Source organism: Microtus pennsylvanicus, chromosome 18, assembly GCF_037038515.1.
Source record: "Microtus pennsylvanicus isolate mMicPen1 chromosome 18, mMicPen1.hap1, whole genome shotgun sequence".
In the NCBI taxonomy this organism is placed as follows: domain Eukaryota; kingdom Metazoa; phylum Chordata; class Mammalia; order Rodentia; family Cricetidae; genus Microtus; species Microtus pennsylvanicus.
The window spans coordinates 7045532-7070691 of NC_134596.1; the positions used below are offsets into that span (position 1 = coordinate 7045532).

Below are 25160 nucleotides of genomic sequence, written 5' to 3' on the forward strand. Positions count from 1 at the left end.
TGTCATTTTGTCTTGATGACCATGTCCTTTGCTTTGCAGAAGCTTTTCAGTTTCAGGAGGTCCCATTTATTAATTGTTTCTCTCAGCGTCTGTGCTGCTGGGGTTATATTTAGGAAGTGGTCTCCTGTGCCCATGCGTTCAAATTTACTTCCCACTTTCTCTTCTATGATGTTCAGTGTGGTTGGCTTTGCATTGATGTCTTTGATCCATTTGGACTTCAGTTTTGTGCATGGTGACAGATATGGGCCTATTTTCATTCTTCTACATGTTGATATTCAGATATGCCAGCACCATTTGTTGAATATGCTTTCTTTTTCCCATTTTATAATTTTTGCTTCTTTGTCAAAAATCAGGTGTTCATAGGTGTGTGGATTGATATCCTGTTCTTTGGAGAATCAAAACCTTCTAGGTAATGTTAGAGTGTGTAGGAAAGAAAATGGATCAGATGTCAAACAATTCGGTACTCCAATGAAGCTCCCGCAATAAAACAGGAACTCACTTGCAATGCACATGGGAGATAAGATGCCATGTCCGCTATATGCTCTATGCCTACCTCACAAACACCCTGTGATACAAACAGAAGCTTGCAGACAGCTGGATAATAATAACTGGATAATAACTCGGTTCTTATTTGCCTTGCCATTGCCAGGACCTAACCCAGGTCTTGCAACAGAACGCATGCTCAAGAACAGGGGCTTCTCTTTCACTTAATTTTGCTCTTGACATTCCTACTGTGTTATTCTGCATAGTTTCTCCATACAGCCTGTACAGTCAGACCCAGTGGATAAACTGCCTTATTCCTTCCGCTTCGTATCAGTCATCCATCACCCAAATATTTGGAACTGAAGGAGATGGTGAAAACTAAAAAAGCAGAAAAAAATAAAGGCAAATGCCACATGTTTATTCTTATATGTGGAGCCAAAGCAGACAAACAAATAAAAGGTAACATAAAAGAGACTAAACGAGTCACTACTAGATATTCAGAAAGGGAGTCAGAGAGCAAGGAACAAGGATTTGAAGAATGGGTACCAAAGTACAACAGGAAAAGGCTTCAGTGCCCCCCCCATATTACTATTGTTCACAAAAACCTGTCTTATTTTATAAAGAACTAAACGTGAGGAGCTCAAAGGGAGCCAGGAATATGGCTCACCGAGAGAGGGTGCTTGCCACCAAGCCAGACAAACCTGAGTTCAATCTCTAGGACCTACATATTGTGAGGAGGAAACAGATCCAGAAAGTCATCTTCTAACCTCCATACACACATGGAAGTGCCTGTGGACACGCACATGCGTGCGTGAGCACACACACACACACATCATTTTTAAAACTAATGATCAAAAGTACCTTGATCTGATTAGTACATGTCACATATGACCGCATTGAAATGTTATCTTTTACCTATTGTTATCAATAGGTACAATTATTAGGTTTTCAGAAAAAATAAGATAAAACATTTAAATTGATATGCCAGAATTTTCAAACTAGATTGATAGAAGAGTTGAAACGGGTTGTTGTTTGAAGGAGAATATCTGGTGTGTTCTGGCTTGGTTTGGGCTGGGTATGGTGACCCCTGTTTCCCCTCTGCAGGTAACTAGTATTCATGATGGTTTAGCATGGTCACGCCTGCTGAAGAATGGCTGCCCTCTTAGGGTAGTGTCAACAAGGAGAGACTGAAAATATAGGCAATATGAAAAGGGCAAGCAGGAAACACAAGAGCTACAGCGTGATGAGGGAAGGATGTATTGGGTGATTTCATGGAGAAACAGGAGCATCTGAATAAAGACTCGGAGGAAACGAAGAAACAAGTCATGGATAGACACACAGAGATGCACACATGCAGACAGAGAGAGACACTGGGAGAGGAAGAAAGAGAGAGAGAAAGAGAGAGAGAGAGAGAGAGAGAGAGAGAGAGAGAGAGAGAGAGAACAAATGTCACACATAAAAGACTGAGGGTAGGAGTCTATAATGGGTCTAGAATGGTGAGGACACAGCAAGGCTCTAGGATCCAGCTGAGTCTGGGAGTAGAGCAGAAGGCTGAGAGACAGCACAGGAGTACTTTGGGACACAGCATCAAGGAGCTAGGTCACCCTAGGTCAGCAGACCAGCCGTCCATAGCTCAGCCTTTTACTTCAAGTGAAATGGAAAGTTCCAGGGAATTTTGAGTGGACGACTGATGGTATCTAATTCAAATGGATGACCCTGGTTAGTAGGGTTAAGAATGGACTTGGGATGGGAAGGAATGTGGAAGCAGTCTGTAGACCATCACAAAAGCACGGGTGAGAGCTGGGAGCGGGCTCGCAGTGGGAAGCGCGAAAGATTCCTGATATACTACAAAGCTAAAATTAATAGAATTGACTGTTAATTTGGAGCATGGGGTTGTGAGTGACAGACTTCACAGTAGCCCAGGGAAGAATTCTGAAGAAAGGGACTTCTAGGTAGAATGAAAAGAACTGACAAAACCAAAAAGATAAAGAATTAACACAGAGAATTGGTGACCTTTGAAGCAATTATAGAAACCAAAGACTGAGGAGGAAAAACTTGAGATGAAATGAGACACGGGGAAACAGGGAAGTGCAGACAGCATTTAAAAGCTTTGGGGTTGCTTTACAGAGAGCAGAGAAATGGGGACATCGGATAGAGGGGGGACGGAGCTGACAGTTTTACCCACATACAAGGGCAAATGTAAACACACTGCCTGAGATGCGCCTGCGATCAGAACTCGGAAGGGAGAGAGAATGCTGGAGAGAGTCTGTGCGAGAGGCTACTGGGTCAAGGAAGATGAGTTCTAGGCAGGAGCAGGGAAAGAACAGGAAGCAGAAGCCACAGCACAGACCCAGGTGGGCTCTGCCTATGTGTTTCCTGGGTGATACAAGAAGCAAGTTCATGGATGGAGTACAGGAGAGGGGATGGGATGCTGAAGGTGTGAAGAAAGAGGGAGAAATGCACAGTAAGGACCTCTGAAGGATCACAAAACCATTATAGTGGCTTGGAGTCATGCAGGCCCAGGCTGCCATTCCACCTCATCTTATCGAATTCCACTTTCGGGTTCTCAACCAGGTTACCCATCCTCGATCCTACCACCTCACAATCAAGGTGGAAATGAAGGTTCTTTAGAAAATCTTAGCTGCCATGTCTCAAGAATGTTCTGAAGTTTTAAAATGAGCTACATGTATAGCCTGGGACAGAGGAAACTTAGAGAAATCATATTTCTTTCTTCCCTGTTTTTCTTCATTATTCATTATTTTCTATCATCCCTTCTCCCTCCCACCACCTCCCCCCCCCCCCCTCTCTCTCTCTCTCTCTCTCTCTCTCTCTCTCTCTGTGTGTGTGTGTGTGTGTGTGTGTTTCATGCACATCTATATGCACCCATGCAGAGGCAGAAGGAGAACCTCAGATGTTGTTCCCTCGGTTTCCACACACCTTGTTTTGAGACCGGGTTGCTCGTGGCCTAGAGCTAACCACATGGGCTAAACCGTCTGGCCAGCAAGCTCCAAGTGTCTGCCCAACTCTTCCTCCCCAGCACAAGCACCACAAGTGTGACCTCACTGTGCTCAGCTTGTTTGTGGGCTCTGACATCTCACTCAGGTCTCTAGGCTTGCATAGAAAGCGCTTGACCAATTGGACTGTTTCCAGGCATTTCCAAAGTCTCTTTCCTGAAGGACAGAAGATGAGAGCAGAAAACATGTCCAAGACGACCAAGTTTTTTTAAAAGAGGAATTATTCTTTGCTTTGCCCTTCTCTTTTGAACCCAATAAAACTCTTTCCAGTACTAACATTCCACCAAATCAATCAGTGAAGCAAGCATACAGCCATTCGAGTCCCGTGCTACGTGTGTATCAGGGTAGAAGTGTCATGGGTAATATGCTATTCTTTCTCTTAATAACCTGTTATAATGGGGGGGGGGGAATGAAACGGAGCAATACCATCCTCCCGCATGCATTGCGCAGTGTCTCACATACAATACTGTGTCTCCTCCAGACCCAACCCTATGCACTAACTGCAACTCAAGGGCACAGAAGTCATCAAGTTCAAAGCCTTCACTTTGCACGTGATTCCTGGAGACAGGGGGTTCCTGACAAGGTCCTGCAGAACTGAGCAGCAAAGGAAGGGCCCAGGTCGTCTCTCCCGTCTCCCAGGATTCATACTCAATCTTATTCAGTAAACTTTCCTTCTCCCTTTCTCCCTCTTCCACATCCCGTTTTTCTTACTTGCAACAATAATAACAATTAAAAACTGTTCTTGCCATGTGCCAGAAAAAGTCCATACAGTGCCTTAATTAAACTCTTGACATGGGGTCACTGCCTTAAGCATTGTTCCATTGCCATGAATAGATACCATGATCAAGGCAACTCTTATAAAAGAAACCATTTAATTGGGGATTACTTTCAGTTTCAGAATTCTAGTCTACTGTCATGGCAGGGTCCCATGCATGGTGCTAAGCAGTAGTCAAAAGCTATATTCTGATCCACAAGCAGGTGGCAGGGTGGAAACTGGACCTGGCATGGCCTTTTGAAATACCAAAGCCCCCGTGCAGTAACACCCTTCCTCCAGCAAGGCCATGCCTCCTAATCCTTCTCAAATAGTGTCGCTCCCTGATGACTAAACATTCAAGCAGATGAGTTCATGAAGGTAATTCTGATTCAACTCACCACAGTCACTTACTACCTTTTATTACTTCTGGTTGGTGGGGATCAAACCCAGGGACTTACACATGCTAGGCAAGTACTCTGCCACTGAGCTATGACTTTAGGCCTGCTTTACATAAATATAACTATTGCATAAGTCACATGGGCAAAGGGAGAACACTGGAAACTGCAGAAGAGCTCCTCCATAAAGGCAATCTCTGCAGCTGCTCTTCACTCTGTCTTCCCCATTTCCACTGCAATTAACACACACCCCGTCCTTCAACAGGTGATCAGTTCCTGATGATTAACACATCCCCAGTCCTTCAACAGGTGATCAGTTTCTTTCCTTATAAGTACCTTGAGTAGTTTGCACCTTTAGAATTGTGGTTTATGTCCATCTCGCTAAAAATTACTTGTATTAATTCATTTATCCATTTAACAAATATTGCTGAGTACCTAATCCAGGCCAAGAATGTACCTGATGTCAAGTAGTCATCATTAAAACCAAACAAGTGGAAGAGACCAACAGTTTCCATTAGGGGCACAAAGTAAGGCAAAGACTTACCAAGAGACTGCAAATAGGTCAGGAAGTGACAAAGGCCATTGCATGGGATGCTGAATCTTTGAAAGGCAGTGTCTGGAAGGGTGTGATAAAGAATGATCCTTGCCAAGGTGGCCACAGCCTTCTTGCAGTCCAGTCAAGATGCCCATGGTACGTACTATGCCCTTTCTCTTTGGAAACAGAGTCAGATGCCCAGGGACACAAACAAGACAGCTTACTCCTATCAAGTGTCACGTACCCTATGAGCAAACAGAGACTCCGGGGTTGAACTTGCAGCTCCTTTATCTCGGCACTGTTTTAATACTTTCTCCTTTTCTGACCACATAGCTCTATTTCCCCAAGGCCTCGTCATGGACTCCATCTCAAAAGAGGATGCTCTCACAGCAGAATAACTTGTCTGTGTTTCTAATGAGCAGCTCTATGGAATCCAGTAAATGGAAGCGGAGATCCTGTGAAATCGGCTTTGAAAAACTATCTGTTGGCTCATTCTCTTGTCAAAGGTGCTTTTCTGCACACTGCAGAGAGAATGGGGGAGGGCGTGCAGCCTTGCACCTTCCCTGGTGTCTCCTTCAAGCTCCTGACCTGGCAGAGTGATGCAAATGCCTCCTTTGTGCACAGTTAGGAGTGTTTGCTCCCTGAGTTCCCTGCTGGTGTGGTAAACACAAGCAAGTGTTACTGACACCCTGCAGTTCTGATGATAAGCTCAATGCTCACGGGAAGGGGTAAAAACACACCCAAAGGCACAGATAGAGTGGAGAGGCCGGAGCATGCTCTGTAACATGCAGTATCCTGACTGGGAAGAGCTAAGATTTGATCATTTGAAAAGACAGTGATATACATTCCTCTCTTGACAGACACCTGAGCGGATTCTATAGCTTAACTGTTGTAAATAGTGCAGCAATGAGCTTGGAGGTCCAAGTATCCCTGTGAGAAGACTGGCCTGAGTGTCCTGGACAAACTTCAACTGCCATCTTTATGAGTCCCAGTTCATAGATATAGTGAAGACAAGACAACAGTAATGGTCAATCTATAATAAGGGGATCGTTAATATGATAAATATATAGCAAAAGGATTGTTTACACAACTAAGCACCGCCTGCTAAGTAAGTGTAAAGGGATGGTATGGTGCCCTGACAATTGCGAAATGCTAAGGGCACTGCATGACCTCTTATCTTCCTGGGTATAAAAGGTCAAGAAACTTGACTAGAGCCTGTGGCCTTTAACAAGGGATGTGGGCCTTACTAGACCTGGATGGAGGTGGGTGGTCCTTGGACTTCCCACAGGGCAGGGAACCCTGATTGCTCTTTGGGCTGACGAGGGAGGGGGACTTGATTGGGGGAGGGGGAGGGAAATGGGAGGCGGTGGCGGGAAAGAGACAGAAATCTTAAATAAATAAATAAAAAAAAAACAAGGGATGTGGGCAGGCTGCAGTGGCGCTACAGAGGAACTAGGCAAATAAATGGTCTCTCCATTCCTCCCAGCTCCTGCCTCTCCTTCCTGCTAATACAAGATTTCAGGAGAAACCCAGACAGCCTACAGGACAGGGCAGAGAGAAGACGAGACGGCAGAGGGTGTTTCTGGAGAAGCAAATGTAAGACACTCCCAGATCACTTCCTCCATCCCAACCCCTTCCCCTGGGGGGATGACTGCAGGTAAAACTTAGGCATGCTCTGCTTTGAAAGAGGTGGTATTTTGGTCAATCCAAGTGACCGTTCATCTTGCCAACGCTGGGTCACCTTTCCCGTGAGGTGCTTAGCAGGCATGAGCTTCAAAGCCAGGCTCTGTCTCATCATTTGCATGTTTACCAGTTTTATGGGTACTGTAAAGGTTGCATTCATTTACTACTCTGGTTTTTAACTGAGTTAAACTCTAAGCCCATCTCAGATATCAAATTCCAAAGCATTGCTGCCCTGACTTGAGGCTGGAAAAGCAGGATCCCGCCACACTGACCAGGATCTAACACACAGGTGAAGCACAGCAGGAAAGCAGAAATGCCGAGGTTTGTCAAGGAGTCAAGATGAGAGAGTGCAGCCCAGCTAGGGTCATGCTCTTGCCTGTCAGCAAGGATGCTACAGAGTGCAGCTGCCAGAGGAACCACAGAGCTCCAGGGTCAGCAAACAGAGAATCTGCCCGAATAGGTGGGCATGCAGAGAAGATGCTCTCAGAAGCCAGAGGACAATGTGCCAAGAAGGGAAGAGTATTGGGAGATGAGAGTAAACACAGAAGGCTCCAGGAGGTTCATCTTAACTCTAACCCAAGATCCACCCATCATGGTACTTACAAGGAATACGTGTCTGTGTTCCAGTGGCTTATGAGGGAGTATGTGCAATGGATAGATAAAGATGAAGCCAGATTTCCAAAGAGAAGGCCAAACAAATGGTACCGAGGCTGATGGGGTTGGACCGTGGCCTTTCAAAATGACTCTGCAGCAGCAACAGCCATGCATAAAATCGATGTCTGATTCACCAGGCACCTGTATTGTTTGGTCTCCTCCTCACCTCTTCTTTGCTCAGACAAGCAAGGCCCTTCCTGGTGTTACTAAGCATTAACACTAGAGCATGTATTAAGTCTTTCTAGGAATGAAGTTGAGCTATTGATAGGACTGTACACACACACCATGGAAGGGAAGATGATTGGCCAATGACAGCATGGCAAGCTTTGTCTCTTTTGCCAGGATAAACATCTAGAGACAATGCTGGGTATGAAGAGTCAAAGAACACAAAGGACCCATTCCCAGCTCTAGTATCTAGACTACAAACATCCCTGCCACGGCCTCGCCTAAATCTATTATTTGTTGCATACTCTTATTTATGCCATTATTGTCTATTGTTAAGGATGCTAGACATAAACTATCACAATTAATTCTTAAAAACCCATGTAGAAGGTGCTATGGTTATCCATCTCCCACTAAAGCACATATATTAAGTGAAATATATATATATACATATAGAAAGACAGACAGACAGATAGATAGAGATAGAGATAGAAAGACAGACAGACAGAATTGAAACTCATTTCCATCCAACTCCAAACATGTTTGTTCTTAACCCCTAAACTAAACTACACTTTGCTGCTAACCTAACATCTCACCTTGAACAATACTAGCTTGACTTCTCCTCACAACGTCAGGTCTAGCAGGGCACCTCTATTTAAGACACACAAGCTTCAGCACACGCCATTTTCACGCTGTTGCTCCCATCTCAGCCATCCACCCGCATGGCCTCACCTAACTGCATGGCTAAAATAGGATATCGTGACCTAAGAGCAAGGGCTCCTGGCCTCCTGGCTGTTTCGGTAGTCCCCGCTGTATGTGACAGGCAAGCCGGGCGTATGAGGCCCAAATCAGGCAGCTGCAAGCTTGCAACTGAATGCCAAGGGGCCAAACTGCCTAGACTATCCTACGAGAGCCACAGCAGCCTCATTCCTCCTGAATGGGCGCCTGCCGCAGATCAAGAGTCTAGCAGGATTATATTCTGTTAAATGAAAAGGCCAGTTGAAGAACCGTATGCGTGATGCTATCTCACTATTGAAAAAAATGTGTTTGTATACTTCAAGGAAAAAGGAAACCTAGAGAAAGGAGAAAAAAATAACTATTCAAAAATAACCACTTCTCCACAGTGGGATTAAAGGCACAGTTGGTAGCTTTAAGTACCTTATGCCTTTTATCATTTAAAAAACCAAAGAGCACACCCATCGAGCCTCACAACAATGATCTATGAAACTGTGTGTGCGATGTTGATGACACCATCTACAAGGGGTCACCCTCGGCTCCACACAAAGCTCTGCTGTGTCCATCAGCTGCAGGGTTTTTTTTTAATTAATTTATTTATTTATTAAAGATTTCTGCAGTTTTAAGAAACAGACTTGGGGTCTTTCAGGGCTGACATGTCCACCATGCGAACAGAACAACCGAGCCCAGCTCTGCCTCCACTCCACCCCAGGGCACACATCTCTCGCTCTCACCTGTGACTGGTTTATGCTTGTGTTCCATCTATAAATTACCCACTTCATGCCTGCCAGAAATCCCACCAACACAGGCCATGTGTAAATTCAGCTGCAGACCAGGGCACCGTGGCTCACCATGCGCTGTGAATCAGGCCCAGAAAGCACCACAGGCTGGATGTTAATTAACTGCCTCCTTTGGAATAAGCCAGCACCACAAATGCCAAAGCAGAAAGGCTGGGACCATTCCTCTCCACTTTCCCCCGTGCTTACACACGAGGAGTGTGATGCACACCAAAATTTACAGCACATACGCACATACAGGTTCTCACTTGGTCCTCAATACAACCCTGAATGAGTAATCTGATGGACAGACAAGGAGGGAGCAATAAAAGAAAGAAGACTTAACTGCTATAACTATCTGGAAGGCTAGGCACATAGACGAGATGCCAAGAATAGACACCAGGAGCATCTCGTCCAGCTAGTCATCTATCCTAACATCAGTGAACACATCTGAGTAGCTCTGGTGACTACTCTGTGAGAGGCATTAGTGGGTGCAAAAGTGAGCCTTCTGCGTCCTCGTTACCTGGACAGAGACCAATCAAATAAGCAGAATATAACAAGATGGTTCAGAGAATAAAAGTACGTGCCACCAAGTTTGATAACTTGAGTTGTAACATGAGGGGCATGCTTGTTGGGGTTTCTGTCCTGCCTGATACCCCACAGCCGGCAAGCCCCAAAGTAAATCACACAGAGATCTCCATAAGTTCTAAAACTGATTGGCCCATTAACTCAGTCTTCTTATTAGCTCTTGTAGCTTATATTAACCCATTATTCTTATCGATGTTAGCCACATGGCTTGGTACCATTCTCAGCCGGGCAGATCACCTCTTGCTTTTCGGTAGTCTGTGCAGGAATGGCGAAGGGAGCTTCCTGCTTCCCAGAATACTCCTGTTCTCTTTGCTCCACCTCTACTTTTTGTCTAGTTTTCCCGCCTATACTTCCTGCCTGGCAAATCAGCATTTATTTAAAATAAACAGATTGACAGTATGCAGACAATTCTCCCACACCATTGAATTAGGCTCCTGGGACTCCCGGGACCCACATGCTGGAAGAAAAGAATTGATTCCAACAACTGTCCTTCATTCTCTACTTGTATACTGTGGCACGTGTATACACACACACACACACACATACACACACACACACTCTAGATGATGGATGGCTATGAAAAAATACTTGGTAGAAAATGAACTCTATATTATGTAAAACACTATCTTGACAGTTAAGAATAAACAAGAGTAAACCCAGCATTTCAGAAATGTCATGTATGAGGATCCAGTGGCCTAAGCCACTACGCTTCACCCAAAGAAGCAGAGGAACTTGAGGCTGGAAAACCAAGAAGGGAAGAACAAGATGAAACCGGAGAGGGGACCATGAACCAGACTTCACACTCCTGTGTAAGCTGTATTAAGGATCCAAACCTGTATAAGATGCCACCGGCAGGGTGAGTCTGTCACGGAGGGAACACGGTGATCCAATTTGCGAGGTTAACGCCTTTATGCACCCACATAGCATCCATAAGTTTCCATCCGTGGAATCCACGCAGAATTCAGTGTGCTCCCCTAGCTCTCCGATTAGCTCCTGCAGGCTCTACTACATATCTAATTAGGTACCAATAAAAGAAGCAATAATGACTAATGCCCTCCTAAGTATGGGCTCTCCACTGCCCAGCACATTATTTCACTGCCAGTAGTTTTTAATGAGACATAGCAATTACAATGTCACCTCGAAAAAATAGAGTTTATCACCTTGAAAGAGAAAGTATCAAAATTTATATGGGAAGAATATAAAACCGCATATGTAACGGAGGAGAATGGTGTGGACCACTCACTCCACATCCAAAGAAATGGCCAAATGGCTCATTTGCAGTCAGACATCAATGCAGATCGGGTCCCTGGTCATTACCCATCCTCACCGAGCCACAGGCAAGGCATACAAATCTCATAAGGGTGACAGGCCACATCATCGTGACATTGAAATTGCGACCCATTCCAATTCCAAGAAGAGAGAAGTCTTCAGACCTAAAGACAATACCACTCAGGCCTCCTTGAGTCTGAAGACCTTCTGATTTGGAATAAATTGGTTTCTAGAAAAGGTCATCTTGGTCCAAACCAGAAGTTCTCTCCTAAGAAGTCAGCTCCTTGACTTAGAGACACATAAGGCTCGGCCTTTCTTCCATTTGGAAAAATTCTACCAGCACAGTGAGACTCTTCTCTGAGAAATGGGAAGTGCTACCCTGCCATGTGGAGAGAAGCAAGGGGAAGAAAGAGCCTTGGGAGGAGTCAGGAAAGGCGAGGAAGAAGGAGAAAGCCATGTCCTGAGGTCTGGCCTGTAGGGCCCGGGTCTACCCTTGTTCCTGAGGTTCATCTTGAGGACAGTTTCTGGTCAGCTAACTAAAGCATTCTGTTTGTTCCTGTGCTGCCCCTGCCCCGCCTGGTGATTAGCTGTAGGGCAATGTTGACTCCATCTTTGGTGTGGTAATTTCCCACCTGCCTGGGCGGAAATCCTTGTGCAGCAGCTAGGTATATAAGGATTTCCCCAAGGTTGAATAAACGGCATTGGGCTGATCTTTCGAATGACTCAGGTCTCTTTGTATGTTCTTTCAGTCTCCAGGCCCTTGCCCGACTCGTGTACAGTACAGTGGCGCGCGAACTGTACCGAGGGTGTAACACAAAATCGGGTGTTACACTGGTCCAGAGACAGCCACTGTGCTCTCTTGAGTGGCTCCAGATGCAGCATGGGCAACGAGGAGAAAACCGACTTTTTAAAAATGGGCTCTGAGCTGGCTCTGCTGCTGACCCTCTGTGAAGCTTGAACAAATGACTTCCCAGATCCCAAAAATCCCTGTCTAGAAGATGCTTGAGCATCTGTCTCACAGGGCTACCGTGGGTCATCCAGTGTCCATGACCCCCATTTCTCAAGGAATACGAAACATCCACCTCAGCTCAGAGCAACTGAGCAAAAGTGTGAGTTCCAGAATGGCACTGGGCCTCTGCGGCTAAAACACCAAGGGACTCCAGGAACTTGGGTTATGTATTCCTTAGTCCTTTCCTTGCTTCTCCCTCAGCCAAAGACAGTGTCCGACCTGGAAAGCAGCTCTTAGCGGGAGTGTACCAAGTGTCTCAGCTAAGTGCCTGGAGCTGTTTACCTCCAATCAACTAAAATTCCATTGGGGTAATCCAGGCATTCTAAGTGTCCCCAACAAGCCTACTGATGGGTCCCCACTCAAAGCCTGGAAGTGCACGTGTGTGAGATTTACTGTCAGGAAAGTGATACACTCGAGCTAATCGGCTCTAATGAGCAGGGATGCATCTTGACATTCCTGGGGAAAACTCGAGACAGCATCACGCAGGCCCTTTAAGGAGAAGGGAAATTATTTCCACTCTAATTGCCAAGGAACACACCAAAGTGAGGGCCCCTGCTGGGAGAGTCACTCTAGAAGTTCAGATGGCTGCACAGGGGCACACAAGTCTGCTGTCTCCAGCGTCGGCTCAGGGAAGTGTGTATAGACGTTTTTTTCCCTTCCTCGCCCTCTCATCCTCATGTCCACCCCCAGCACAGCCCTAGACGAAAAGCAGGTAACCACCCAGCAGCCATGATGCTCTCTGGCATCCGGCAGCTCTGGCTGCTCATATTTATAACATTAGTTTAATTAAAGCTTCCAGGGAGATAAATTAATTTCTTGGGGGATGGAAACGAGTTCTTTTCAATGACAACATCAGCACCTCTAGTATGACTGGAAAACAAATGCAGCCATTGCAATTTTTTTTCAATTAAAAAGTCCTCATGGCACATGCAATTTTTATTCCTCATCGCTCCTCCATCCAGCAAGTGTGAACACAAAAGAAACAGAGAGCACTAGGGCATGCACAGATGTGCGTTTCTTCAAATAGAATCCCACCATGTGTATCCTCGTTTGGCTTTCTATCTCCTCATCTCTGTTTTGTTCCTTTTAAAATTACCAATGCATATCCATCAAAAGAACAAGTAAACGATCCTGATATAGGCGCAGGCATCAATGCTCTCTGTCTTGTGGCCGTTGCCCTCCCATGCCCCTTCTGCAGAGCCGCCACGGTGACATTACGAGCTGTGTCAAAAGGCCATAGATGAAGTCACTGGATTACAAAGGGTGTTTATTTTTCTCTTAATTCAAATATACCTTAAGCATTGTAGATGTAATAAAAGAGCTTCCTATTGATCTGCCGGTAGCTTCAACCAAAGAGTCATTAGTTAAAGGGAAGACTATTGTGTTTTGTCATCTTTGCATTGCACCTTTGGAAGCCTCAGCATCCAGGCTGATGGAGAGGATGGTGAAGGCGCTCCTAATGTCTGCTCCAATTAATCTTTCCAACCTCCTACATCGCAATGCCACAGAGGTCACAGTTGACAAAAGAGATATTTAAACCCATCATAGGAAGATGCAAAAGGGGAAGGTTCCCGAACAGACAAAATTAGAAATAGGCCTACTACGGATGCAGATGAATATGGGGAAAAGTTAAGCCTGAAGTCCACCTAATGAGGTGAAAATGAATAAGCCACAGCATCCAGAGACAAGCGGATGGGGACCCCAGGTAGAAGGACACACTGGACCTTGGCCTATCTAGCATGTCCTAACAATTGAAAGACCACCTGCCATTCTGCCACAACTTTGAATGCATCCTATCGGCCACCTAGCTCTGCCTCTTCGCTCTCATTATTATTCCAATCTTGGTAACTAAGCAGACTCTAAGGGCTTCTTTCCCTTTCAGTGTTCCGAGTATGCTATGCTATTTCAAGAGCACAACTATGTGACATCTGCTTCCTAGCGTATACTGCTGTTCTTGTAGGTCAACACACTACCGAGGCCTGCATGCCCAGACCAGCCTTCACCTCCACCCACAAGGTTGTCCACAGTCTCGACATCCAAACTGTACGGTTAGCAGCTACTTCAACAAGGTGAGAGACAGCTAGTTAGAAAGAAAAAGCAAGCATTTGTGGAAAGTGAATTCCAATCTGTGCACTACCAGCAAACAGCACAGAACTGTAGAGCCCCTACTGGTCCAGTATGGAAATGCCCTGGTCTAGACATGCTGGGCTATGGAACTGTCCAGAGTCCTGAAGGGAAAATGTAAGACCCATCTACATCTGGGTAAAATAAAATCAGAGACACCCGGAAGGCCAAAACTGGAAGTAGAGTTGAAAGTTACATCTTTTTAATTCCTCACTATATACCTAGAAAAGTGGATCCCAGGGGATGGAGAAATGGTATGAGTTCCAGAGCGCATGAGTTCAATTCCCAGCACTCACGTGTCAGTCAAAACTGCCTGCAACTCCAGTTCCAGGGTATCTGATGCCTTCTTCTGGCAGCTGTGGGCACTTGAACACACGTGGCATGAACACACACACACACACACACACACACACACATAAATAAAAATAAATCTTAAGGAAAAATAAAAGCATAAGAAAGCACAGAGACAGAGAGTAATTTCTTCAGAGTTATATAATTTAGTCATTTATTTCAGGTCAATTCAGTCCAGAGTATTTGCTGGCTGATATGCCAGGTTTTCAAGGCAAAACACTGTTTTGCTCATCCATGGAGTCCTTAGAAGACCCAGAAAACTGTAATGCATTATTCCCTTTGTGCAGTAGTTTTGCAGTCTCTCATAAACCATAATTTTAGCTCCCAGTGGGAAGGGTAAATTCTGAATTCTGATCCCACTAAAAATGGGGGGGAAAAGAGAGTAAGATGCTATACCACATTCTCCAAACTCTGCGAGGGACCAACAATGGTTTCCTCACCGCAGGATCTTCTTCCCTGCTTTGCCTCCATTACACTTCTTTAAAGAGCTTCTGCTATCATAAAAAGCCAGGCACTACCATGCTATACTAAGACTACAAAACCAAGGCAAACTACCAGAGAGCTACTCCTGAGAGCTGTCAATCATGATAACTCCGGGGACCTGACTGGCCTCAAGCCTTACACTGCACCATGAATCTGGAACATAAACCACTCTCGCCGGCAAGTCTGACTGAACTGCACTTGTCCCAACCTCAGACTTTAAGGTCTTTTCCATGCCACAAGACTTACTGAGTGCAGCTTGAAATATTCTGCTTGAACATGCACCCTCCAGCTACATTCCCTCAGCTCTGTGGTAAGAGAGTCACAATGGTCCCTATTTTACAAACGCGAGCACAGTTCCTGGCCAATGAAAGAATGAGCAAACTAAGTCCTGATTGTCTTCCCCACGCCTTCCTACACAACTGCATGAAATCACATTTTACAAATGGCAAAACCAAGACGAGAGTTTAAGAATTCATCTCAGCCTGTGTGAAATCGCGGCGCTCGCGCCTAGAATATAAAACACATGGACGATTACTCCTCCTTTGCCTTTCTCCCTCTCTCATGCTTCCTCCTCTGCCCTCCGTAGGCCTCCTCTCCACACACACACACACACACACACACACACACACACACACACACATTCTACTCTTACCAGATTGTGACCGCCTGTGCCTCCCTGCGGCATGAACGTGCCCCACTCAGACGTGGCTGACAGTTCCCACGCTCCTGTGAAGCTTCAGAAGCCTCCGTTCATTTCACCTGGGACAGTGAGAAACAGAGGCTACTGCACAGGTCCCTGAGATCCCGGGAGCTCTTCTACCTGGGAGCCCCAGAACACGGCAATCCCTCGTACCCTGGTTCTTCTACTTGAGCATGGTTATGTCCTATCTTCCCAGCGTGCTTGTGATTCTTCGTAGATGGAGAATTTAGAGCTGTTGTCTTAGTTGGGATGAGACATATGCCAGCTACCTGGTTTCATTTTAATGAGTTTTGCTAATGAGATGTGGAATGCATTTCTGTTTCCTGTGTAAAGAATATATCAAGTGAGGAAGCCAGAGCTAGTGAGCCAGGGCGTCTTGGCTGCTCCCTGGGGCCTTTGCCAGCCATTTCTTCATGGCCCCATCATACTGCATCAGTGTTTATATAAAACTCATGGAGTTCATCTCACAAATGGCTTAACGACTTGGAGGAACGTGAGGCTTAATAAGACAATATTTGTAGATACTTCAGCGGTTCTGTGGAAAATGCCATATCAACACATTCCATTATGAAAAAATCTACATGTATAAACAGATGCTCAAATCTTGAAAGTGCTGAAGAATATTAGACAGAAACCTCAAATTACTGGCTTTTTCTGTGGTTTATAATGATGTTAGTTTTCAATTCTACGTGCATTACAAAATCATCTGGGTGCAAAGGTTGGATGTCCTCTGTGTAAACAAATAGAATGTTCAATATATTTATCATCTAGAGTGTAATCATTGAGGGGCTGGAGAGGTTTCCTGGTAGTTATGAGCACTGGGTGCTCTCCTGTGGACCAAAATTCAATCCCCTACATCCATATAGAGGCTCATAACCAGTTACTCCAGTCCCACAAGACTTAACCCCTCTTCTGGTCTCTGCCAGCACCAAGCACACACACAGATATATGCACAGCAAACACAAATGCACATAAAAGATAGGATAGAATCACTGAGCTAACTTTCAGTGACAACCAGGTTGCAGGTGTGTGTGTGTGTGTGTGTGTCTGTGTGTGTGTGTGTGTGTGTGTGTATGCACTTGCATGGGCCAGACATGCTTTTGTAAAGTCTGAACAAGAATCCAGAGCTTCATGGCTGGCCAGGCTTATGAGCGGAGTTCAGTTCCCAGGGTCCCATTCCCTCACTGCCAACAAGCGCAGGACCACAGCAATCAAAGGCTGATACAACAGATGGGGCTTGGGCTGGTTAGGTTTGGTTAACTTGACATGAGCTCAGGTCGTCAGGGAAGGGGAAACCTCAAATTAGAAAATTCCTCTACCAGATTGTCCTGTAGACAAGTCTTCGTTGATTAATGATTGTCATGAAAGAGCCCAATTCACTGCGGGCAGTGCCATCCCTGGGCATGTAGTTGTACAAGAAAGCAGGCTGAGCAAGTCATGGCGAGTGAGCCAGTAAGCAGCATTCCTCCATGGCCTTTGCTTCAGCTCCTACTCCTGAGTTCCTACCTCAAGCTCCTATCCTGACTTCCCTTCACGATGAACTTCAAACCGTAAGATGAAATAAGCCCTTTCCTCCCCAAGTTGACTTTGGTCATTGTGTTCACCAAAGCAATAGAAAGGATGTCAGGACATGACTCTTTCCATTTCTCTCCGAAGGTCAGCTGCCATTATATGCTGCCATCTCAGCCAACGCACAGAGACTTGGTCTAAGGTTGGACTGCCCCTGATATCCAGGACATGGATGGTCACTGAGGGAGGGGTGATGGTTTCAGAGTGGGCTTTGCAGAAGTCATTTTAAAAGCCATGAACATCCTGGTGGCTAGAGCTCTTGTTTATTGAGTTCTACACAGCCTGGTAGGATCAGTATAGCCAACCAATTGATTTGATGGGCTAACAGGAAATTAAGAGTCCCCAAATAAAAGAAAGAAAATCTTTTTTATGGTTAGTGAGGTAGACAAAAAGCTACATATGTGTATCCCATGTTGATGCCCTTTGAGTCATGGGCCTACGCTGCCCCATGAGCTGAGAATACAGAGGGTAGACTTGGCCAGCGACTATTTTATCAGCACCTATTAATAACACATAAAGGTGGAGTTCGCGATGGCGCCCATACATGTACACAGTGCATTAGAACCCACCACTGCCCTGTCTCACCCTGTCTCACTGCCCTGCCTCACCACTCCTACTGACACACCTCCTCTTCAAAACCAAGCCCACCTTTCTACGTTCACGCCTGGTTATTTGTTTTGCTTTGGTGACCAATGAGTTTAATTAGGGTTGCTGACTGAGCCCAGGTAAGGGGTTATTTACAGGAGCATGAGCAACTTACCCATGGCTACACTACTGAAGAAAACGTCTTCCCTATCCCAGCATCCCTTCCTAGGAAAGGCTGTGGCTTCATGAGCCTCTCCTCCACCTAGCAACCATGAATTGCCTCTAAATTTACTGGAGGCTATTAACATAAAAGGTAGCTCAAAAATAAAATAAAAGGAGATAACCAGCCTAGCCAATCAATGAGCTGGTCCTCTGATTTCTCAGTCAAGGTCTCCAGCTATGCTACCTGGAGCTGTTAAGCAGGCCCAGCAGAAGAATCAAAGCGGTTGGAAAAGTGCGAGATTCAGCAGTCGGCAGAGAGTGTTGCCTACGGACTAAAATAGCAGCTACTTTCCTTGTGACAATTTGTGCAATTAGCTCCATTTCTCAATTCTAACCTTAAAAGGGGGGCGGACCCTTACAGACTAAAATGCTTCAGAATAATGCAATTGCCTGGGAAATCGTTTCATCTTTTTGAGGAAAAAATAATTTATTATTTAGAAGGCAAAGAAATAGGGTGTGTTCCTTATATCATTTTACACAGACTTGGTTCACACTGACTTCCCTTCCCCGTCTTCCTGCCCCACCCCAACTTCACCGCACCCCTTCCACGTCCACGTCACATGTGTTCCTTACAGCCTTTTCTCCTCTCTCAGGAGTCACCTTCCAGAGTCCTGAGCTCCAGAACCTGCTGGTTTGTGGTTTAGGAGACTGGATTGTTTCACTCAAGGTATTTTCCAGCTCCACTCATTTTTCCTGACGATTTCATAATTTCAGTCTTGTCATGTATGTGTGACACATTTTAGTGATGCACCCATCAGGTGACGAGCATCTAGGCTGACTCTGTTTCTTTGCTATTGTATATTGTATATAGAGCATCAGTATACAAGGAGATGTCAGTATCCCTGTGGTAGGATGTTGTTCTTTGGTTATGTTGGGGAGTGGTACAGCCAGGTCATATGGTAGTTCTAGTTTGAGTTTCTTGAGACTCAAGCACACTGATTTCCACGGTGGCTATACCAGGAACACTCCTACCAACAGTGGGTAAGGGCTCCTCTTTCTCCACATCCTCCCAGCAATAATAATAATAATAATAATAATAATAATAATAATAATAATAATAATAATAATTTTCTCAGTGATAACTATTCTGACAGGTATGAGACAGAATTATCAATGCAGTCTTCATTTGTATTTTGCTAAGGACTAAAGATGATGGACACTTTAGAAAGTGCGACCATTAATACTTCTTTTGAGAACAGTCTACTCCTTTCATTGGCCTGGTCATGAATGCCTGGGGTAATTTTGTGGTTCATGACATAGACACTAAATGGGTTATCTTTTGTTGCTGTACTGCAACAACCAGAAGCTACTTGAAGAAGCATTTATCTGGGCTTATGGTTCCCGAGGGTTAGATGTCTATAATAGCAGAGAAGAAAAGGAAGCAGGGGTGAGAAGCCAAGAGTTTACATTTCATTTGCACACTAAAAGTAGAGCCAGGCTACAAAATCTCAACCCAACCCCCACCATGAGCCTGCTTCCTCTAACCAGGCTATGCCTCCTAAAGGTTTCATAGCCTCCCCGACTAACTGGGGACCAAGTGCCCATATGCATGAGCCTGTAGGAGACATTTCCCCTTCAAACCCCCAGGCACTAACCCCTTGACTGCAGGATAACCAAGTTCCCTCCCATTCTGTAGGCTCGTTGATCTCAAATGCTCTTCACACCTTCTACAGCACCTCTGCCCTGAACGACTCCCTGCCACTGTGACTTCCTCTTAAGCAGCATGGAATGTTAGCACATGATGAAGGCGACCTCGAGACATGGTATGACTAAGGTTTGGGAGGTGGTTCCCAGCTCAAGGTTTGTTTTTATGCTTATGGGAATGGAACTTAGTCACCTGCCTTTTCTGGGCCTTTTTCATCTTTGAATGCAAGAGATTAATAAAGCAGTCACTAACGGTTATCGAGAACTGCTTAGCTTAGTACACTACCAATCCAGAAGAAGATGTTAAATAACACAGGTCAATTCCCTACACAAGTTCATTAGAATCCACATAGGAATTGTGAAAGAAAACGCTAGAAAGGAGCAAACTTCTACCCCTGAGCCATCCTTGACTTTCTTTATGTTGTAAATGCTGAGCAGACATCACAGTCAGACCTAAGCAGTCAGTCACAGCAGACACCACAGTCAGACCTGAGCAGTCACAGCAGACATCACAGTCAGACCTGAGCAGTCAGTCACAGCAGACATCACAGTCAGACCTGAACAGTCACAGCAGACATCACAGTCAGACCTGAGTAGTCACAGCAGACACCACAGTCAGACCTGAACAGTAACAGCAGACATCACAGTCGGACCTGAGCAGTCACAGCAGACAATACAGTCAGACCTGAACAGTCAGTCACAGCAGACATCACAGTCAGACCTGAACAGCCACAGCAGACATCACAGTCAGACCTGAGCAGTCAGTCACAGCAGACACCACAGTCAGACCTGAGCAGTCACAGCAGACATCACAGTCAGACCTGAGCAGTCACAGCAGACAATACAGTCAGACCTGAACAGTCAGTCACAGCAGACATCACAGTCAGACCTGAGCAGTCACAGCAGACACCACAGCAGACCTGAGCAGTCACAGCAGACACCACAGCAGACCTGAACAGTCAGTCACAGCAGACATCACAGTCAGACCTGAGCAGTCACAGCAGACACCACAGTCAGACCTGAGCAGTCACAGCAGACACCACAGTCAGACCTGAACAGTCACAGCAGACATCACAGTCAGACCTGAGCAGTCAGTCACAGCAGACACCACAGTCAGACCTGAGCAGTCACAGCAGACACCACAGTCAGACCTAGACAGTCACAGCAGACATCACAGTCAGACCTGAGCAGTCACAGCAGACATCACAGTCAGACCTGAGCAGTCAGTCACAGCAGACACCACAGTCAGACCTGAGCAGTCACAGCAGACATCACAGTCAGACCTGAACCGTCAGTCACAGCAGACACCACAGTCAGACCTGAGCAGTCACAGCAGACACCACAGTCAGACCTGAACAGTAACAGCAGACATCACAGTCGGACCTGAGCAGTCACAGCAGACAATACAGTCAGACCTGAACAGTCAGTCACAGCAGACATCACAGTCAGACCTGAACAGCCACAGCAGACATCACAGTCAGACCTGAGCAGTCAGTCACAGCAGACACCACAGTCAGACCTGAGCAGTCACAGCAGACATCACAGTCAGACCTGAGCAGTCACAGCAGACAATACAGTCAGACCTGAACAGTCAGTCACAGCAGACATCACAGTCAGACCTGAGCAGTCACAGCAGACACCACAGCAGACCTGAGCAGTCACAGCAGACAATACAGTCAGACCTGAACAGTCAGTCACAGCAGACATCACAGTCAGACCTGAGCAGTCACAGCAGACACCACAGTCAGACCTGAGCAGTCACAGCAGACACCACAGTCAGACCTGAACAGTCACAGCAGACATCACAGTCAGACCTGAGCAGTCAGTCACAGCAGACACCACAGTCAGACCTGAGCAGTCACAGCAGACACCACAGTCAGACCTAGACAGTCACAGCAGACATCACAGTCAGACCTGAGCAGTCACAGCAGACATCACAGTCAGACCTGAACCGTCAGTCACAGCAGACACCACAGTCAGACCTGAGCAGTCACAGCAGACATCACAGTCAGACCTGAGCAGTCACAGCAGATATCACAGTCAGACCTGAGCAGTCACAGCAGACATCACAGTCAGACCTGAGCAGTCACAGCAGACATCACAGTCAGACCTGAGCAGTCAGTCACAGCAGACACCACAGTCAGACCTAGACAGTCACAGCAGACATCACAGTCAGACCTGAGCAGTCACAGCAGACACCACAGTCAGACCTGAACAGTCACAGCAGACATCACAGTCAGACCTGAGCAGTCACAGCAGACATCACAGTCAGACCTGAGCAGTCACAGCAGACATCACAGTCAGACCTGAGCAGTCACAGCAGACATCACAGTCAGACCTGGGTCCAGAACCTAGTGCAGTGCCCATCAATGGCAGCATCACCAGTAATCTAAACTCCCTCATCCTAAAGTCAGTGGCCAAGTACAGTCACTGCTCAGTCAATTTAGGTCCATCATCTCCATCTAACCAACTAGACTCTAATGAGTGATGGATTGGAAGAAAAAATTACACAGGATAAGAAAGATTTTAAAAAAAAAAAAGAAAAGAAAAGAAAGATCTCAAGGTGGAATGAAAGGCACAGCCAGAAGGACAGAAAACATCTCTGTGACCTTCACTCATCACAGAAATGACCTGGACAAGGCGGGGTAGACCAGCACATCAGTTCAAGGGCCAGAGCCGCTGTCATTCTCAGGCCAGCTTGTGCTTGCTGGGGGCAACTTGTTTGGTTTTGGTTTTGTTAACTGGGGATCAGCTTGTGAAGAGAGCGGGCCTGTTTTTTGCACTGTGCACTACTTTGTCCTTCATCCTCTCCTTGGGGACACATCCTCCCCCCCCGGGGGGGGCACTTCCAGTGCTTGATTTTCCAAGCCCTGGTTCCTCGTCGGCATCCATTCTCCTCATCGCCTCCTCCTCCCCAACCCCGCTTAGCCAGTGGCCTTGGAATGCCAGTCTGTGAACCAAGGCTAAACTCCCTATACAAAACCAACAGGGAGAGCTTTACAAAATGCATGCAGTGAGGTATCCATTATCAATAAGAACAAAAGTCCGCCGTTTGTGACAATGTGACTCCGAGTAGAAACTACGATATTGAGTGAAATCATCCAGCCACATTAGAACAAATAGCTCACATCCTCACTGTGGAAGCTGAAAACATTAAAAGAGACTAAGAAAAAAAATAGTGATCCCCTAGAGGGCAGGAATCAGGGTCAGATAACAAAGAGATAGGAATTGGTTTTAGAATCCTACAGCTCAAAGGGATAACTTTCGTCTGCAACAAGTTTATATCTCAGAATGACTAGCAGAATCTCAGACATCTAGCCATGATAAATGTGTGAGGAGATAAAAGCTAATTACCCAGATTTATAAAAATACATGGTATGCTGCATTGAATTATCATGTGGGACCCTAAACGTGCACAAACATAGGTGTCAGCTGAAAATCAAGACTTCCTCAGCTCCACCCTCAGTAGGTCAGACTCGGCCCTGCCTGCCTGTGTCTTTGGTGAATTCCCCAGGAAACATCGTACATATAGTCCACTGTTCTGGAGCCCAAGATACTAGATTTTTCCTCTACAAGAATCAAAAGGTATCTTTTCTTTCTAGGCCTGTTACTCACCAATTCACCTAAAATAACTGTTTGTATTGGGGGCCCTTCACTTCCTAGTTATCAATAGCTTCATATGCTTGTCTTCTGGGCTGGCTAATATGTTGTCAACTTGACACAAGTTAGTGTCATCAGGGAAGAAGGAGGCCTCAGTAGAAAAAAAAAAAACACCTCCATCCGACTGGCTCGGGGGCAAGTTGGTGTGGAAGCAGCCAGCCCACTGGGAACTGCCATACCCAAGCAGTTGAGTGTGGACTGCATAAAAATGGTGGCCGGGTGTGGGCTGAGAGCAAGGCAGTAAGCAGCATCCCTCCTCAGCCTCTGTTCAGTTCCTGCCTCCAGATTCCGCATGTGAGCTCCTGCCTCAGCTTCCCTTGATAACGTACTGGGATGTGGAAATGACCATTCTCCTCCTGAAGCTGTTTCAGTCATGCTGTTTATTATAGCAAGAGCAAACTCAAACATCCCCTACGATCTTCCATATTAGCCAAGGAGTGAAAAATATCCAGGAAACATAAAGGGAGTACATAGGCATCCCTCGGCCCATTTGCCAAAATAAAGCCAATCCCAAAGCTACCATACTCACGACCTCTTCCCTGTCACTCCACCCAAGGTCAGGTGATAGCAATGGTTTGGAGACAAGGTCAAAGATATCACAATGTGTAAAATAAGAGACAGCAGCAAAGACAGATATGGACTAAGGTCCAAAGGTCTAAGGCTCAGAATATTTTCCATTTCTGGTCTACAGTGCCTCAGGACAGAACATGCTCCCAAATGTGGGGTGAGACAACTTCACCACTCTGGGGGCATGAGAAAGTGAGCTTACACAAAGGTTACATCACCTCCTGGGGACCCATCAAAGAGAGCACCATTTTCTCTGCTATCTGTTGTCAGCTAAAATGTCATCTCCTCGGTGTGCACTATGTGCTACGGGTGAATACGGGTGAACACAAATAGTGCCATTTAAAGGCAGATGAAACCAAGATGCAAAGGAATTAAGCTGCTTGAACTCATGCAACGAGCAAGTGGCTAAGGAGAAGGACGAGGAGAACACCACGCCGAGAATTTGAGAGAGTGAGACACTAACTCAGCAGACATGTTCTGTTATCTCCTTCTCCAAAGTGATCAATGGCAAGGAATAGCAAAGCGTTCGGAATAAACGTGTATACAAATGCAATGCAAGAAGAGGGCAAGAACCTTGGGGCTTCTCAGTTGGAAATTCCATGCACATTATATCCACTAAAAGCATTTCTACCTCCAATGTCTGGAAAGCATCTTCATTAGATCATATCCAGACAGATCAAGTCGCATTCAATATGGCAGACCTTGCTTGGATCCTAAGACAAGTCTCCTGTCCTCTAGTCTTCTAGAGGAGACCGCAGCACCGAAGTGGGAGGCACGCTGCAGCATCTTCTCGTCAGATTGACAGTCCACTGCACAGTGCCCTTGGAACACCCCTATCTCGGTGGGATGTACAAGAGAAGCCATCGGACCACACTTGTCCTATGCCCTGCGCCCCAGCGAACATGCCTTGTGCCTGGACAGTCATTTTAACTTTGACAGCATCACTGCTGAGATAATAATGCATAGACACAGCTTAGAGTTGGAAAAAAAATACCTCTAGAGATCTATCATTAGCCTTGAATCACTATCCAAAAAAAATTTCAGTTGGTGAAAGATCAAAACATTGGCCACCATTATCCAGATGTCCATCCACAAACGATACAGCAGAGACCAATGGTCCCCTCTTCTCTGAGCTATCAGTGACCCTGCCTGCAGAGACAGACATGGGGGACAGTACTTCTTCCTCACCACAGCCAAC

General features: G+C 45.9%; 1 protein-coding gene across 2 annotated transcripts in view; it reads right to left on the minus strand.

Moving 5' to 3' along the window:
• Positions 1–25160, minus strand: part of Nell1 (neural EGFL like 1) — a 793214-nt gene that overhangs the window by 636683 nt on the left and 131371 nt on the right. The window lies entirely within an intron of this gene.